The following is a 15,520-nucleotide window of genomic DNA, read 5'->3' as shown; positions in this document are numbered from 1 at the left end:
TTGCTGCCGCTGAGGTCTTGGAGGTTGCTGACTGTGATCTCCTCTAGGATTTTGATGGATTCCTGTGTCACATTTAGGTCTTTCATCCATTTTGAGTCTGTTTTTGTGTATGGTGTAAGGAAATGGTCTAGTTTCATTGTTCTGCATGTAGCTGTCCAATTTTCCAAAACCATTTGTTGAAGAGACCGTTTTTCTTTTTTTCCAGTGGATATTCTTTCCTGCTTTGTCGAAGATTAGTTGACCATAGAGTTGAGTGTGCATTTCTGGGTTTTCTATTCTGTTCCATTGATGTATGTGTCTGTTTTTGTGGCAGTATCATCTTGATGATTACAGCTTTGTAATACAGCTTGAAGTCTGGAATTGCGATGCCACCAGCTTTGATTTTCTTTTTCAACATTCCTTTGGCTTTTCAGGATCTTTCCTCATTCCGTACAAGTGGATTTTAGGATTATTTGTTCCAACTCTGTGAAAAAAGTTGGTGGTATTTTGACAGGGATTGCATTGAGTGTATAGATTGTTCTAGGTAGGACAGACATTTTAACAATATTTGTTCTTCCAATCCATGAACATGGAACATTTTTCCATTTCTTTGTGTCTTCCTCAATTTCTTTCATGAGTGTTCTATAGTTTTCTGAATACAGATCCTTTGCCCCTCTGGTTAGGTTTATTCCAAGGTATCCTATGGTTTTTGGAGCAATTGTAAATGGGATTGGCTCCTCAATTTCTCTTTCTTCTGTCTCATTGTTAGTGTATAGACATACAGTTGATTTCTGTGCATTGATTTTATGTCCTGCCACTTTGCTGAACCCCTGTGTGAGTTCTAGCAATTTTGGGTTGGAGTCTTTTAGGTTTTCCACATAGAGTATCATGAGAGATGATCCGCTATTAGTGGATTCTTTTGGGCTTTAGTGTAATGCATGTACTGCGTAATTTACATAGCTGGATTTGTACTTTATAAACCAATTCATATTCTGATCTTTGTTTTCCCCCCTACAATGCTATATGGTGAAGAGTTTTGAATGTCATTAAGATTTATAAACATTTTGATGGTTGCATAATACTGTCTGAATATACCATTATTTAATTTTTTATTTTAGAATTGTTCATCTTGAAATAACTTGTCTTACCAAAGTTGCAAAATTGTATGAAGGTTTTTGTTATACTTTTCCCCCTGGCTTTGCAAATGTTAAGATCTTACATAATCATATACAGTGGTCTAAATCAGAAAACTAACTATGATACAGTACTATTAATTGATTTCCAGACCTTATCCGGTTTTACCAAGTGTTCTGCTAATGTTGAGGGTCATGCGTTGCATTTAATTTAATCTCCTTTAATTTTGGATAGTTCTTCTATCTTTCTCTGGCTTTCATTGCTTTGACTTACTTTGTAGAATGTCCTTCAATTTGGGTTTGTCTGACATTTTCTCATAATTAAATTCAGGTTTGCAATTGGGCAAAAATACCACAGAAGTGATGTTGTGACCTTCCTAGCGTATCAGTTCAGAAAGGTGAGATATCATAATCTATGAAGCCTGTTTCTGAAAATATCATTCTATGGTACCACTCAAAAAAGTGGTACCAGAGATGCATTTTTGGCTGCACATTCATCAAACAGTTTGAACCAATTGTCTTTGATTCAATTTTTCACTTAAGTCCTTGGCCAATGTCAATTGTATATAGTTTCTTGGTTTTAGTGACCTGAAGTGCTGTTTTATAAGAAGTTGTCAAAGCACAAATGTTTGTGCATGAAATATTAATCATTTGTCTGTGTCGTCTTTTTAATCCAGTACTTTTTCCATAGATTATTTTTTTGGCTTTGAACTTATTTTTTTAATGCAAATACCACTTAAATACGTGGTTCTACTGGTTTATTAGCTATGTTTCTACAAATAACGTACTGTGGTTTTAGTCCTTGACCATCATTTATGGCTACAAACCCATTATATGAGGGAACATATTCCAAATAAAAGAGATACAAACTTTCAACCTTTCTCTTTTTGAAATCACTTCTGCAGTCATCATTTGGTTAATGACTATTGCCACATTCAGAAAAAGTATGTTATTTGAGGGGTGTAAATGTTTAGTGGAGCTTATTTAGCCATAGATTTATAAAAAGGCTTGACTAACATTTAAATTAATTATAAAAATAAATTACTAGTGATGCTTACATTTTTCAGGTTTTTATATACTTTGCAGTTTCAGTTGACAAATTAATTTTAAAATAATTGGTCCTACCTTTTTTTGATGTACATTCATCAGATAATTTGAGTGATCTGTATAGCTCGTGAGACAGGTACCTCATCTCATGAATTCACTGACTGGCCCATATCTTTCTCGGAGGAGCCATTGATTACATGCTTGGATGATGCAGCAATACCAATTTACTGTTTCCCAAGGTTTACTCAACTAACTTTGGTATTTTTCTTATTGTATACCTGCAACAAAGAGTTCATGACCTGGCATCATTTCATAGGCCACACTTTGAGTAGCACTGGACTGAAGGAAGCGATAGAACTATAGCTCCCATTCGAATAATACATTGCAGCCTGCAGAGATTGTAACATGCACTGTCTTCTCATTCACATCTGCTGTCAAACTCCCATACCTAGACAGTGGCAGTAGGCAGTAGGGTCTTAAAAACCCCCAGATATTCAGACCCTGCTGTCCATTGTGCTCTCTCATCTACAATTCCTAAATATCTACATAATACCTAAGTACCTAAGTAATATGTACTATTATTACTTTTTCCCAGCTAGCTATTTGCTGTGACAACTTGGTCCTGGGTGGATGAAGAGTCTCTTTTGGTGATTCATTTTCTAAGTAGATTTGAATTGATTCTATTTGTGATCCTATAAAAAGTTCTAGAGTTAATTTTGTTCTCTAAATTTATTATTCTGAGATTCTATTAGGAAAATAAATTCTGTGTCACTTTTATAAAATGTCATTTTAGAGAAAATGAAATTCTTATTCATCTTTCTCAATGTATCTTAAATGTAGCAATCCCTATTTATTTGCATGAATGAAAAATGGGATGTTAAAAACAGGTATCTTAGCATTATTACATTGCCAGCAGCTTTATAGATTAATTTAGTCATTTCTAATTTTTGACCCCCTCTTGTAAAAGAGTTTGAAACTAAAATGCCCACAGGGCCAGGCAGGTTATATAAGGAGGATAGTTCCCTTTGTGACATGTGCTTTTCATCAATTCTTGGCTTACATTTCTTTTTTCCTATATGGATGTTTTTGCAGTTTTTAATATATATAGTTCTATGTTGATTGATATCTGATTATTATACATCTTTGCATGGGTTGGCCCCCAGATGAAGGGAGTGGGTGCAGCAGTGAACTGTGGTGGTCTGTACTCCAGTTTAGGTTTGTTGTCTCAAACATCCTCTCATCAAATTGGTTACTGTCCTCCTTAGAGGAACATTTTCCCTCAGTTGCTTTCTCTCCCCCCGATCTTTTTATTGAGAGATGCTCTTCAGTGGGAAGGTATTATTTCCTCTTTTTAAAAATTATGGACTGTATACAGAAGAATAAATAAGAAATATGATTATTAGTCTCTAAAGGCTAATAATAAAATGTACATTCACATATAAATAGAAGGTTCCAGTGTCTTAGAAATCTGAGTGCCCTGCCCTGATCACACTATTCTTCCCCTGGTGGTAACCATTTGATGACTTTTATATTCATTATTTCCTCTCTTGAAAACAGTTTTTAAAATCACCTTTGTATGTATGTGTGCCTAAGCATACATGAAAAGACGATTAGTCAGTAGCAACCTAGCTGAATAGGGAAAGTGCTATATTGCTATTGTTAGAAAAAGTCTCCTGGGAGAAAATAAGCTGAACAGAGTTTCTTAGACTAGGTTCCAAGAGACCCTTCTTGAGAAGTCTTTGGGAAAAGGCTTGAAGGAGTCCTAGAAAGTCAAAACGCCTGGCAGGCCAGGAGTGTGGGCCAGGGGTGTCCAGCGGAAAAATGGGTAGAGAGAGTGAGATTCTTGTGTTTGTTGCTTCCCAGTCCACCATGATCAACCCCAGCACTCGGGTAGGTTAAAAAGCGGTGGTTCTCAGTATTATCTGAGAACTTGTTAGAAATTCCTAGGTCCCAGGGCAGACCTACGGAAGAGATGTCTCTGGAGTTGGAGCCAATAATCTGTGTTCCATCAGTGACTCAATACATGCCAAAGGCTGAGATGCAATAGATAGGAGTAGGTACTCTGCTTATATCTTCAGTAGATCCAGGTTTTAGGGCATGGGAAGGAAAGAAGAAACTCAGTTAATTAGCATATGGTCAAAAATAGGCTGAGTACAGATAACAATAGGATCGAGGCTCACAGGTATTCTATCATGGATCAAAAAGATAATACAGGGGTGCCTGGGTGGCTCAGTGGGTTAAGCCTCTGCCTTCGGCTCAGGTCATGGTCTCAGGGTCCTGGGATCAAGCCTTGCATGAGGCTCTCTGCTCAGTAGGGAGTCTGCTTCTCCCCCACCCTCTCTGCCTGCCTGTGATCTCTCTCTCCATCAAATAAATAAGTAAAATCTTAAAAAACAACAACAAAAAAAGGATAATACAAGGCAGCTGCTATTTATGAGATGACAGTCCTCAGTTCGGCTTCTTTTGGTGACACTGCTTCAATCCTGACTGCTATCCTGTAAACCTGGTGCACATTTTTTAACCCAGGCTCTTCCTTCATCAATCTACCTTGAGATTCCCTTCAATTCTGTCCTCTTTCCTGTGTTCCATATCTTCTTCTTTGTTTACTCTTGCTTTAACGAAGCTCATCATTCAGTAGTTTCTTCCAAAAGAGTGTTTGGGATGTAAATTTTTGGAGTCCTGGAGTATCTAAAAATGTCTTCATTCTTTATCATACTTGAGTATTTGGCTGAATTTAGAGGAATGATGAAGACATTGCTTCATTGCTTCTTAATCTTCAGTCTTCTTGCTTCTGGTGTTGCTGTTAAGGAGACTAACACTCATGAAAGAAATTGAAGAAGACACAAAAAGATGGAAGACCATTCCATGCTCTTGGATCAGAAGAATAAACATTGTTAAAATGTCTATACTGCCTAGAGCAATCTGTTGGAGGTCACGGTTGGAGTCGTGGATCAAATGAGGCCCTGACTTGTGTCTCCTTTAAAGTCTGGACACCTTGATAAGGGGTTAAGGACAGGAAGGTTGAGTAACACTGGGAAAGGGTCTGTGCTATGTATCATACGCTCGCTTACGTGACTTCCCACATGCTCTCCCTACAGAAGGGAATAATGTGGTCAGGGTCATGAATTCTTAGTTGGTCCTTCTTGTTCCTGTACTTCCCATAACCCAATCCCTGGTTGATTGTCTTGCATCAATAGTAGCTAATGGCATTAGCTGTGACTACCTGGCATCACAAGGTTTGCTTGTAGTTAGTGTAAACTTGTTATAGGAACTTGCGGTCATCTGACTAGATACTGATGTATTACTCCTTCTATTGTGGTCTGCCTTATAAATGCTTGTAAATGTGGAATAAAATCGGTACTGTTGGACATCATCCTCAGTGCTCCTCCTGCCCCCATCTCTTTGTCTCTTAATTTCTTTTCACCATCCTCTTACCCTTACATTTTCTGGTTGATTTGTCACGCCAGCCGTGACAGCAATCTATACTTTTAATGCCATTCCGATCAAAATTCCACTGGTATTCTTCAAAGAGCTGGAGCAAATAATCCAAAAATTTCTATGGAATCAGAAGAGACCCCAAATCGCTAAGGAAATGTTGAAAAACAAAAATAAAACTGGGGGCATCACATTACCTGATTTCAAGCTTTACTACAAAGCTGTGATCACCAAGACAACATGGTACTGGCATAAAAACAGACACATAGACCAGTGGAACAGAGTAGAGAGCCCAGATAAGGTCCCTCAAATCTATGGTCAATTAATCTTTGACAAAATAGGAAAAAATATACAGTGGAAAAAAGACAGTCTCTTCAATAAATGGTGTTGGGAAAACTGGACAGCTGTATGCAGAAGAATGAAACTCGACCATTCTCTTACACCGTACACAAAGATAAACTCAAAATGGATAAAAGACTTCAACATGAGACAGGAATCCATCAGAAATCTAGAGGAGAACATAGGCAGTAACCTCTTCGAAGTTGCCACAGCAACTTCTTTTAAGGTATGTCTCAAAAGCAAAGGAAACAAAAGCGAAAATGAACTTTTGGGACTTCAAGATCAAAAGCTTCTGCACAGCAAAGGAAACAGTCAACAACAGTCAACAACACACGGAATGGGAGAAGATATTTGTAAATGACAGTACAGACAAAAGGTTGATATCCAGGATCTATAATGAACTCCTCAAACTCAACACACACAAAACAGGCAATCATATAAAAAAATGGACAGAAGATATGAACAGACACTTCTCCAATGAAGACATACAAATGGCTATCAGACACATGAAAAAATGCTTATCATCACTAGCCATCAGGGAGATTCAAATTAAAACCACATTGAGATACCACCTTACACCAGTTAGAATGGCCAAAATTAGCAAGTCAGGAAACAACATGTGTTGGAAGGGATGTGGAGAAAGGGGAACCCTCTTACACTGTTGGTGGGAATGCAAGTTGGTGCAGACACTTTGGAGAACAGTGTGGCGATTCCTTAAGAAATTAAAAATAGAGCTTCCCTATGACCCTGCAATTGCATTACTGGTTATTTACCCCAAAGATACAGATGGAGTGAAAAGAAGGGCCATTTGTACCCCAATGTTTATAGCAGCAATGGCCACGGTCGCCAAACTGTGGAAAGAACCAAGATGCTCTTCAACGGACAAATGGATAAGGAAGATGTGGTCCATATACACTATGGAATATTATGCCTCCATTAGAAAGGATGAATACCCAACTTTTGTATCAACATGGACGGGACTGGAAGAGATTATGCTGAGTGAAATAAGTCAAGCAGAGAGAGTCAATTATTAGATGGTTTCACTTATTTGTGGAGCATAACAAATAACATGGAGGACAAGGGGAGTTAGAGAGGAGAAGGGAGTTGAAGGAAATTGGAAGGGGAGGTGAACTATGAGAGACTATGGACTCTGAAAAACAATCTGAGTGCTTTAAAGAGGTGGAGGATGGGAGGCTGGGGGAACCAGATGGTGGGTATTAGAGAGGGCACAGATTGCATGGAGCACTGGGTGTGGTGCAAAAACAATGAATACTGTTACGCTGAAAATAAATAAATAGATAAATAAATAAAGAAGACTAAGGCAGTCTGATAGCTGTTTTTTGTTTGTTTGTTTGTTTTGTTTTTAAAATTTTATTTATTTGAGAGAGAGAGAAGGCACGAGCCTGGGGAGGGGCAGAGAAGCAGACTGCCCGCTAAGCAGGGATCCCAGTGTGGGACTCAGTCCCAGAACTTGGGGATCATGACCTGAGCCAAAGGCAGACGTTTAACCTCCTGAGCCACCCAGGAGCCCAAACAATTACTATTACTACTACTACTACTACTACTACTACTACTACTACTACTACTACTACTACTACTACTACTACTACTACTACTAATTCTTCTTCTTTAGATTTTATTTATTTACTTATTTGAGAAAGAGAGAGAAAGAGCTGAATGCAGAGCCCGTGGCAGGATCCCAAAACCTAAAATCAGGACCTGAGCTGAAATCAAAAGTCAGATACTTAACTAAGCCACTCTGGCACCCCTGATACCTGTTTTGTTTGTTTGTTTATTTGTTTATTTACTGGGCTCTGTTCTTTCTCCTCTGAAGCATGCAGAATCTTCTATTTGTCCCCACAGTTCTGAAATTTCACAAGAATATGCCTTGATATCAGTTTTTTTTAATACAGTGTATTTTTTAAAAATTTTTTATTTTTTATAAACATATATTTTTATCCCCAGGGGTACAGGTCTGTGAATCGCCAGGTTTACACACTTCACAGCACTCACCAAAGCACATACCCTCCCCAATGTCCATAACCCCACCCCCCTTCTCCCAACGCCCCTCCCCCCAGCAACCCTCAGTTTCTTTTGTGAGATTAAGAGTCACTTATGGTTTGTCTCCCTCCCAATCCCATCTTGTTTCATTGATTCTTCTCCTACCCACTTAAGCCCCCATGTTGCATCACCACTTCTTCATATCAGGGAGATCATATGATAGTTGTCTTTCTCTGCTTGACTTATTTCGCTAAGCATGATACGCTCTAGTTCCATCCATGTTGTCGCAAATGGCAAGATTTCATTTCTTTTCTTTTTCTTTTTTTTTTTTTTTAAGATTTTATCCATCCATTTGACAGAGAGAGATCAAGTAGGCAGAGAGGCAGGCAGAGAGAGAGGAGGAAGCAGACTACCCGCCGAGCAGAGAGCCCGACGCGCGGGACTCAATCCCAGGACCCCGAGACCATGACCTGAGCCGAAGACAGCAGCCCAACCCACTGAGCCACCCAGGCGCCCCAAGGTTTCATTTCTTTTGATGGCTGCATAGTATTCCATTGTGTCTGTACCTTTTCATCCAGAGAAATTACCTCGAATTATTTTTGTCAATTCTCTTCTTTCCATTTTCTCTGTCCCTATTTCTGTAATTTCTGTTTATTTATTTGTTTTAGAAGTTGTATCTCGTAGGCTGGTTGCCCTTTAAGGTTTTTGTATGTGTTTTGGCTCCTTTTTGTTTTTGGAATGTTTCCTTTTTTATAGCTTCCAATTCTTTTTTTTTTTTTTTAAGATTTTATTTATTTATTTGACAGAGAGAGAGACAGTGAGGGAGGGAACAGAAACAGGGGAAGTGGGAGAGGGAGAACTAGGCTTCCCACGGAGCAGGGAGCCTGATGTGGGGCTTGATCCCAGAACCCTGAGATCACGACCTGAGCTGAAGGCAGATCCTTAACCGACTGAGCCACCCAGGGCCCCTGATTTGTTTGTTTGTTTGGTTGGTTGGTTGTTTTAACACAAGGCACATGCCTTTGCAGTTTTGACATCAGCACTCTGAATCCCTTAGAAACTTAATGGAGTAGAAAATGGAGTAGAGGTTTTTAAGTCCCTACACCAGTCACTAAACTTGTAAAGGATTTGGGCTCCCCCTTTTATATTTTATATAAAATTTTAGGATTTTATATACTGCTTAGGATTTTTTATGCTGTTAAGTCTTTCTCTTTAATTGTGAGAAATCCTGCTCATGGTAACTTCAAAACAACTGGGAAAGGTCATATATGAACCCATATAATTTCTGCACCTCCCTAATTACCAGTTGTGTTTGAATTCATTCTCAGGAAAGAAACTCATACGTATGTCTGAACAGACTGTATACCTCACTTCTGTGGGCGGTGTCTATCCCCAGGACTTGCTCTGACCTAGAGCCCTTGGATAGGCCCTTCAGAATGCTGGCAATTCCTTTAGGAGAATATGTACTGTGCAGGAGATCGATTCCTCTGGCATCTCCACCCAAACTCCCCAGATTTGGGGCAATGTACTTGTAGCCTGGGCCTGTGTTTGTTTCTCTGCTTCACTGATGATACTGGTTTTTTTTTTCCCCCATCATTTTTTCATCTTTTTTTTTTTTTGAAGGTTTTATTTATTTATTTGACAGAGATCACAAGCAGGCAGAGAGGCAGGCAGAGAGAGAGAGAGAGGAGGAAGCAGGCTCCCTGCTGAGCAGAGAGCCGGATGCGGGACTTGATCCCAGGACCCTGAGATCATGACCTGAGCCGAAGGCAGAGGCTTAACCCTCTGAGCCACCCAGGCGCCCCTCATTTTTTCATCTTTGTTGTTTTCAGGAAAATTTGAGAGAGGGCCATGGAATAGAATATATTACTGTACCTTCTTTACCCAGAGGTTCCACAGAAATAGTTTTCAAGGAAGGTGAAGTCAAAATTGGCTGGAATGTTACAGGTTGAGAGTTTGCTTTGGCCCCAGAGACTTGTGAGGAAATAGAAGCTAGTAGGGCAGGGTGACTTAGAAGGAGGAGGAAGGAAGGAAGCATTCCCAGAAACAGCAGGGGCTGTGGCTCTTCATCTAGTTTAACTGAGCCTGGTTTAGGGTCTGTTTAGAGTACTCTTCTGTTTTCCAAACTTTGAATCATCAGAATCCCCTAGAAACTTGTGAAAAAGCATATTCCTGGGCATCATTCAGGAGGACCCACTCTGGCAAATGCTGGCTGGGAAAAGAAGGGAAAAGCAAGCTAGTGCATGATTGTAATGTGACATTTCACACATAGATACGGGTATGCCTCAGAAATCCTGCAGGTTTGGTTCTAGACTGCTGCAACAAAGTGAGTATGTCAATAAAGGAAATTAAATGAAATTTTTGGCTTCCCAGTATATAAAACAATGTATATACTTCAATTAAAAAAATACTTATTGCTAAAAAATGCTAACTACATCTGACCTTTCAGTGATTTTTTTTTGTAATCTTTTTGCTGGTGGAGGGTGCTGCCTGGACATCGGTGGCTGCTGACAGGGTGGTGGTTGCTGAAGGTTGAGGTGGCTGGGGCAGTTTCTTAAAACAAGACAAGTATGAGGTTTGCTTCATCAGTGGATTTGTCTTTTCATGGACCATTTCTCTGTGGCATGCAAAGCTCTTTGAGAGCGTTTTACCCACAGTAGAACTTCTTTCAGAATTAGAGTTAGTCCTTTCAAACCCTGCTCCTGCTTTATCAGCTAAATTTGTGGAATATTCTAAATCCTTTGCTGTCCTTTCAACAGTCTTCACAGCTTCTTCATTAGTAGATTCCACGTCAAGAAACCACTTTCTTGGGACACCTGGGTGGCTTAGTCAGTTAAGTGTCTGTATTCAGCTTGGGTCATGATCCCAGAGTCCTGGGATCAAGTCTCGTGTCAGGCTTCTTGCTCAGCAGGGAGCCTGCTTGTATGTGTCCACTCTTTCACTCACCGCTCTCTCGCTTGCTCTTTCTGACAAATAAGTAAATAAATATAAAATATTCTTAAAAAAAAGAAACCACTTTCTTTGTGCATCCTTTTTTTTTTTTTTTTAAAGATTTTATTTATTTATTTGACAGATTGAGATCACAAGTAGGCAGAGAGGCAGGCAGAGAGAGATGGGGCAGCAGGCTCCTTTGCTGAGCAGAGAGCCTGATGTGGGGCTCAATCCCAGGACCCTGAGGTCATGGCCTAAGCTGAAAGAAGAGGCTTAACCCACTGAACCACCCAAGTGCCCCTCTTTGTGCATCCTTAAGAAGCAACTCCACATCCATTTAAGTTTGATTATGAGGTTGCAGCAAGTCAGTCTCACCTTCAGGATCCACATCTGGTTCTATTTCTTTTGCTGTTTCCACCACATCTGTAGTAACTTCCTCCACTGAAGTCTTGAACCCCTCATGGTCCTCCATGAAGACTGGAATCAACTTCTTCCAAACTCCTGTGAGTGGTGATATTTTGACCTTTTACCATGAATCACAATGTTCTCAATGGCATCTAGAGTGGCACAACCTTTCCAGGAGGTTTTCAATTTACACTGCGGAGATCCATCAGAGAAATCACTGTCTATGGTAGCCTCAGCCTTACAAAATTTCTTTCTTTTTTTTTAATTATTATTATTTATTTAACACAGAGAGAGAGAGAGATCACAAGTAGGCAGAGAGGCAGGCAGAGAGGGAGGGGACCCTGAGATCATTGACCCAAGCTGAAGGCAGAGGCCTAACCCACTGAGGCACTCAGGTGCACCAAAAAATTTATTTCTTTAGTAATAAGACTTGAAAGTAAAAAATACTTTTTGATCCATGGACCACAGAATGAATCCATTAACAGCCATGAAAACAATTCATCTCATTATCCATCTCCATCAGAGCTCTTAGGTGACCAGGTGCGCTGTCAATGAGCAGTCATATTTTTCTAAAGATTTATTTATTTTATAAAAAGAGAGAAATCAGGATGTTGAACAGAAGGAGAAAGAGAGAGAATCTCAGGCAGATCCCCTCGCTGAGTGCTGAGCCAGACTAGGGACTAGATCTCAACGACCCTGAGATCATGACCTAGCCCAAATCAAGAGTTGGTTGCTCAACCAACTGACCCACCTGGGTGCCCCATAAGTAGTCATATTTTGAAAGGAATATGGTTTTTTTGAGCAGGAGGTCTCAACAGTGGCTTAAAATATTCAGTAAACTATGTTATAGACAGATGTGCTGTCTGCCAGGGTTTGTTATACCATTTTGAGAACTCAGGCAGAGTATTTAGCATAATTCTTAAGGGCCATTGGATTTTTGGAATGAACATTGGCTTCAGCTTGAAGTCACTGGTGTGTTGACCCCTAAAAAGAGGCTCAGCCTCTCCTCTGAAGCTTTGAGACCAGGCATTGACTTCTCTCCAGCTATGAAAGTCCTAAAAGGCATCTTCTCCCAATATAAAGCTGTTTCATCTGTGTTGAAAATCTTTTGGGGCACTTGGATGGCTCAGTCGGTTAAGTGTCTGCCGTTAGCTCAGGTCATGATCCCAGGGTCCTGGAATGGAGCCCTGCATTTGGCTCCCTGTTCAGTGGGGAGCCTGCTTCTCCCTCTCCTTCTGCCTCTCCCCCTGCTTGTATGCTTTCTCTCTCTGTGTCAAATAAATAAAATCTTTTAAAAAAGGGGAAAAAAAAAAACAGAGAAAAATCTGTTGTTTAGGGCAGCCACCTTCTCTGATGAACTCCGCCAGATCTTCTGGATCACTTGCTGCAGCTTCCACATCAGCACCTGCTGCTCCATCTCGCACCGTCACGTCATGGAGACCGGCTTTCTCCTTAAACCTCATGAACCAACCCTCTGCTTGCTTCACACTCCTCTTCTGCAGCATCCACCTCTCTGTCAGCCTTCACAGAACTGAAGAGTGTTAGAGCCTTGCTCTCGATTAGGCGTTGGTTTGAGGGAATGTTGTGGCTTCCGTGTAGACCATTAAAACTTCCTCCATGCTGGAAGCAGGCTGTTTTACTTTTTTATCACTTGTGTGTTCACTGGAGTACCACTTTTAATTTCCTTCAGAAACTTTTCCTTTGCATTCACAACTTGGCCAACAGTTTGACACAAGAGGCTTAGATTGAACTTCTCTTGCTTTTGACACGCCTTCCTCACTAAACGTAATCAAGTCCCAGCTTTTGATTTAACGTGAGAGACATGCAACATTTCCTTTCCCTTGAACACTTAAGAGACCATTATAGGGTTATTAATTGACCTAATTTCAATATTGTTGTATCTCAGGGAGTAGGGAGGCTCAAGGAGAGGGAGAGAACCAGGGAAATGGCTCATCTGTGGAGCAATCAGAACACACACAACATTTATCGAGAGGACACAGAGACGTGAAGTGAGCAAATGCTGTTGGAAAAATAGTGCCAATAGACTTGCTCTGTGCAGGGTTGCCATGAATCTTCAATTTGAAAAAAATTCAGTGTCTATGTAGTGCAATAAGACAAGGTATGTCTGTGGTTCCTTTCTTTGGTCTGTAGCATTTCAGAGAAATGTAAAAATTCCTGTAACCTCTTTATCTGCCGTGGTTCAGCTACTACCTAATTAAAATTAATCAGTGCGTTTAAGCATGAAGCAAATCATGTGTTGGGCCCTTGCCAGTTATTACGGCTCTTTTCTAAACAGAGTATTTGACTGTTGCTATAAAACTCTTAATTTTCATTTTTTTTTGTGGCTCTTTTTCAAAGGATGGAGATTTCTAAAACCTGATTTATTGCAATGTCAGAACTATGTCTTAGTCTTTATGGCATTTTGTAGTTAATTGTTATTACACTGGCAAAGAGCTTCATCAACAATTGAAACATTTGTGGATATACTAAGCAAAAGTTTCATTAACTTATTTATTTATTTATTTATTTAAAAGCTTTATTTATTTATTTGACAGAGATCACAAGTAGGCAGAGAGGCAGACAGAGAGAGAGGAGGAAGCAGGCTCCCTGCTGAGCAGAGAGCCCGATGCAGGGCTCGATCCCAGGACCCTGGGATCATGACCTGAGCCGAAAGCAGAGGCTTTAACCCACTGAGCCACCCAGGCGCCCCTCATTAACTTATTTATTAAAATGTACTTCATCTACCAACTCTACTAGAAAACCACACTCTCTTACTTGAATATTTCTGATAATTTGCCAACATTTCTTTGTTATTTCATTATTCTGTAATGGGCATGAATCTTATGCTGTTAACACAGGTATGTAAGCCCTATCTTTTATTTTTTTTTAAATTGAACATAAGTTTTATGCCAAGCCCTCATTTTATAGAAGTTTATAAGGCCAAATCAACATTTCTTCAGTCAGTTCAGGCCCTTTCTTCCCCTACTTCCCCGTGTACCTTTAGGATTGAAAGTCAGTCCCAGGAGTGCCAAGACTTCCCAATGGGTAAGATGGGGGTGGGGATAAGCCATCTACCCCCAGGTGGTTGTCCTCTGTTTCCAAGGTATTTAATATAAATTGGTCTTCATTCATCAGACACATTATCCTTATTTCTGCTCTGTCCTGTCTCAAGGGCTCTCCAGGCTATTCTTATTTGTGACCTTCAGACGCACAAACAGCACTTGGATGCCCTTCTCAGAGATATTTATTAACAAGTAACTTTTGTGTTTTTCTCCATCTTATCACTCCCTATCTCCCACAGCAAGGGAGTCTGTTTCTCCTTTAGGATAGGAAAAACTGGATTTTATATAATCATAATCATGCATTTTCTCCAGTCCATTTGGTAATGCATCCTTTTTTGCCATATCCTCAAAAGATCAGGCTATTACAACTAAAAAAGAAAAGATCTGCTTTTCTACACATCTCTTCTTCTCTTTGGAAGTAGTAGATGCCTTAATCTTCAGTTTGAGGTGGGGAAAGATCATGGGACAGAAAGGAATTATTAGGAATGAAAAGAACACCAGCTTAATATATGAAATATTATTCACAATCATTATATTGGAACTTGTATGATGAATACCTATTGTACAGTATAGATTTTTAATTTTAGTTTGATATTGTTTTTCTACTTTATTAATATTATTTCTATGTGTCCCAGTGAAGAAATAGGAGGCATTCTTCATCAGTGAGAGATGGCTCACTGGCATGGATTCTGCATGATGAAGATGTGGCCTTGGAAATTTGATTTTGGGTTAAGAACTGGGAGTACCTGATATTACTACACATATTCTGCCTCCGGGAAGATGAAATAAACCTACCCTCCCCTGTTCCTCCCACTAGGTATAACTAAAACCTGGATATTATGTATAAAACAAATATAAGAAGACTCTGTAGAGACAAGAGGCAGGGACTAGGACCTGAGGAATGACATGATGGTGAGTTCCTTGGGTTTTCTTTCTGTCTCATAGATTTCAGACTCAACACTAAAGAAAATAGCAACTCAGAAAATGCCAGTGGGTGCATATTTAAAAAAAAAATGTTTTGAGAAAAGTTTGATCTTTCTAGCCAAAGGACTAGGAAATGGGCAGTCTCACAAGACAGAAAACTTCTAGATAATGGCACTAGACTTCAGTCAAATTCCACAGAAATATCTACGGTCCCACTACACCTTCTCTAGCTGAGAGCAAGTGAGGAGCCTAGGCTTCCGCCCT

General features: G+C 39.8%; 1 long non-coding RNA gene across 1 annotated transcript in view; it reads left to right on the top strand.

Annotated features, from left to right (window-relative positions):
* Positions 1-15,520, top strand: part of LOC106004907 — a 40,798-nt gene that overhangs the window by 2,219 nt on the left and 23,059 nt on the right. The window contains exon 2 of the long non-coding RNA XR_001177986.2: positions 15,150-15,244. This is a non-coding gene — a long non-coding RNA (uncharacterized LOC106004907). The remainder of the gene's footprint in view (positions 1-15,149; positions 15,245-15,520) is intronic.

The sequence above is a fragment of the Mustela putorius genome, unplaced genomic scaffold (assembly GCF_011764305.1).
Source record: "Mustela putorius furo isolate JIRA1106 unplaced genomic scaffold, ASM1176430v1.1 tig00003845_pilon_pilon_pilon, whole genome shotgun sequence".
NCBI classification, from domain to species: domain Eukaryota; kingdom Metazoa; phylum Chordata; class Mammalia; order Carnivora; family Mustelidae; genus Mustela; species Mustela putorius.
This window is presented reverse-complemented; position numbering and strand designations above follow the sequence as displayed.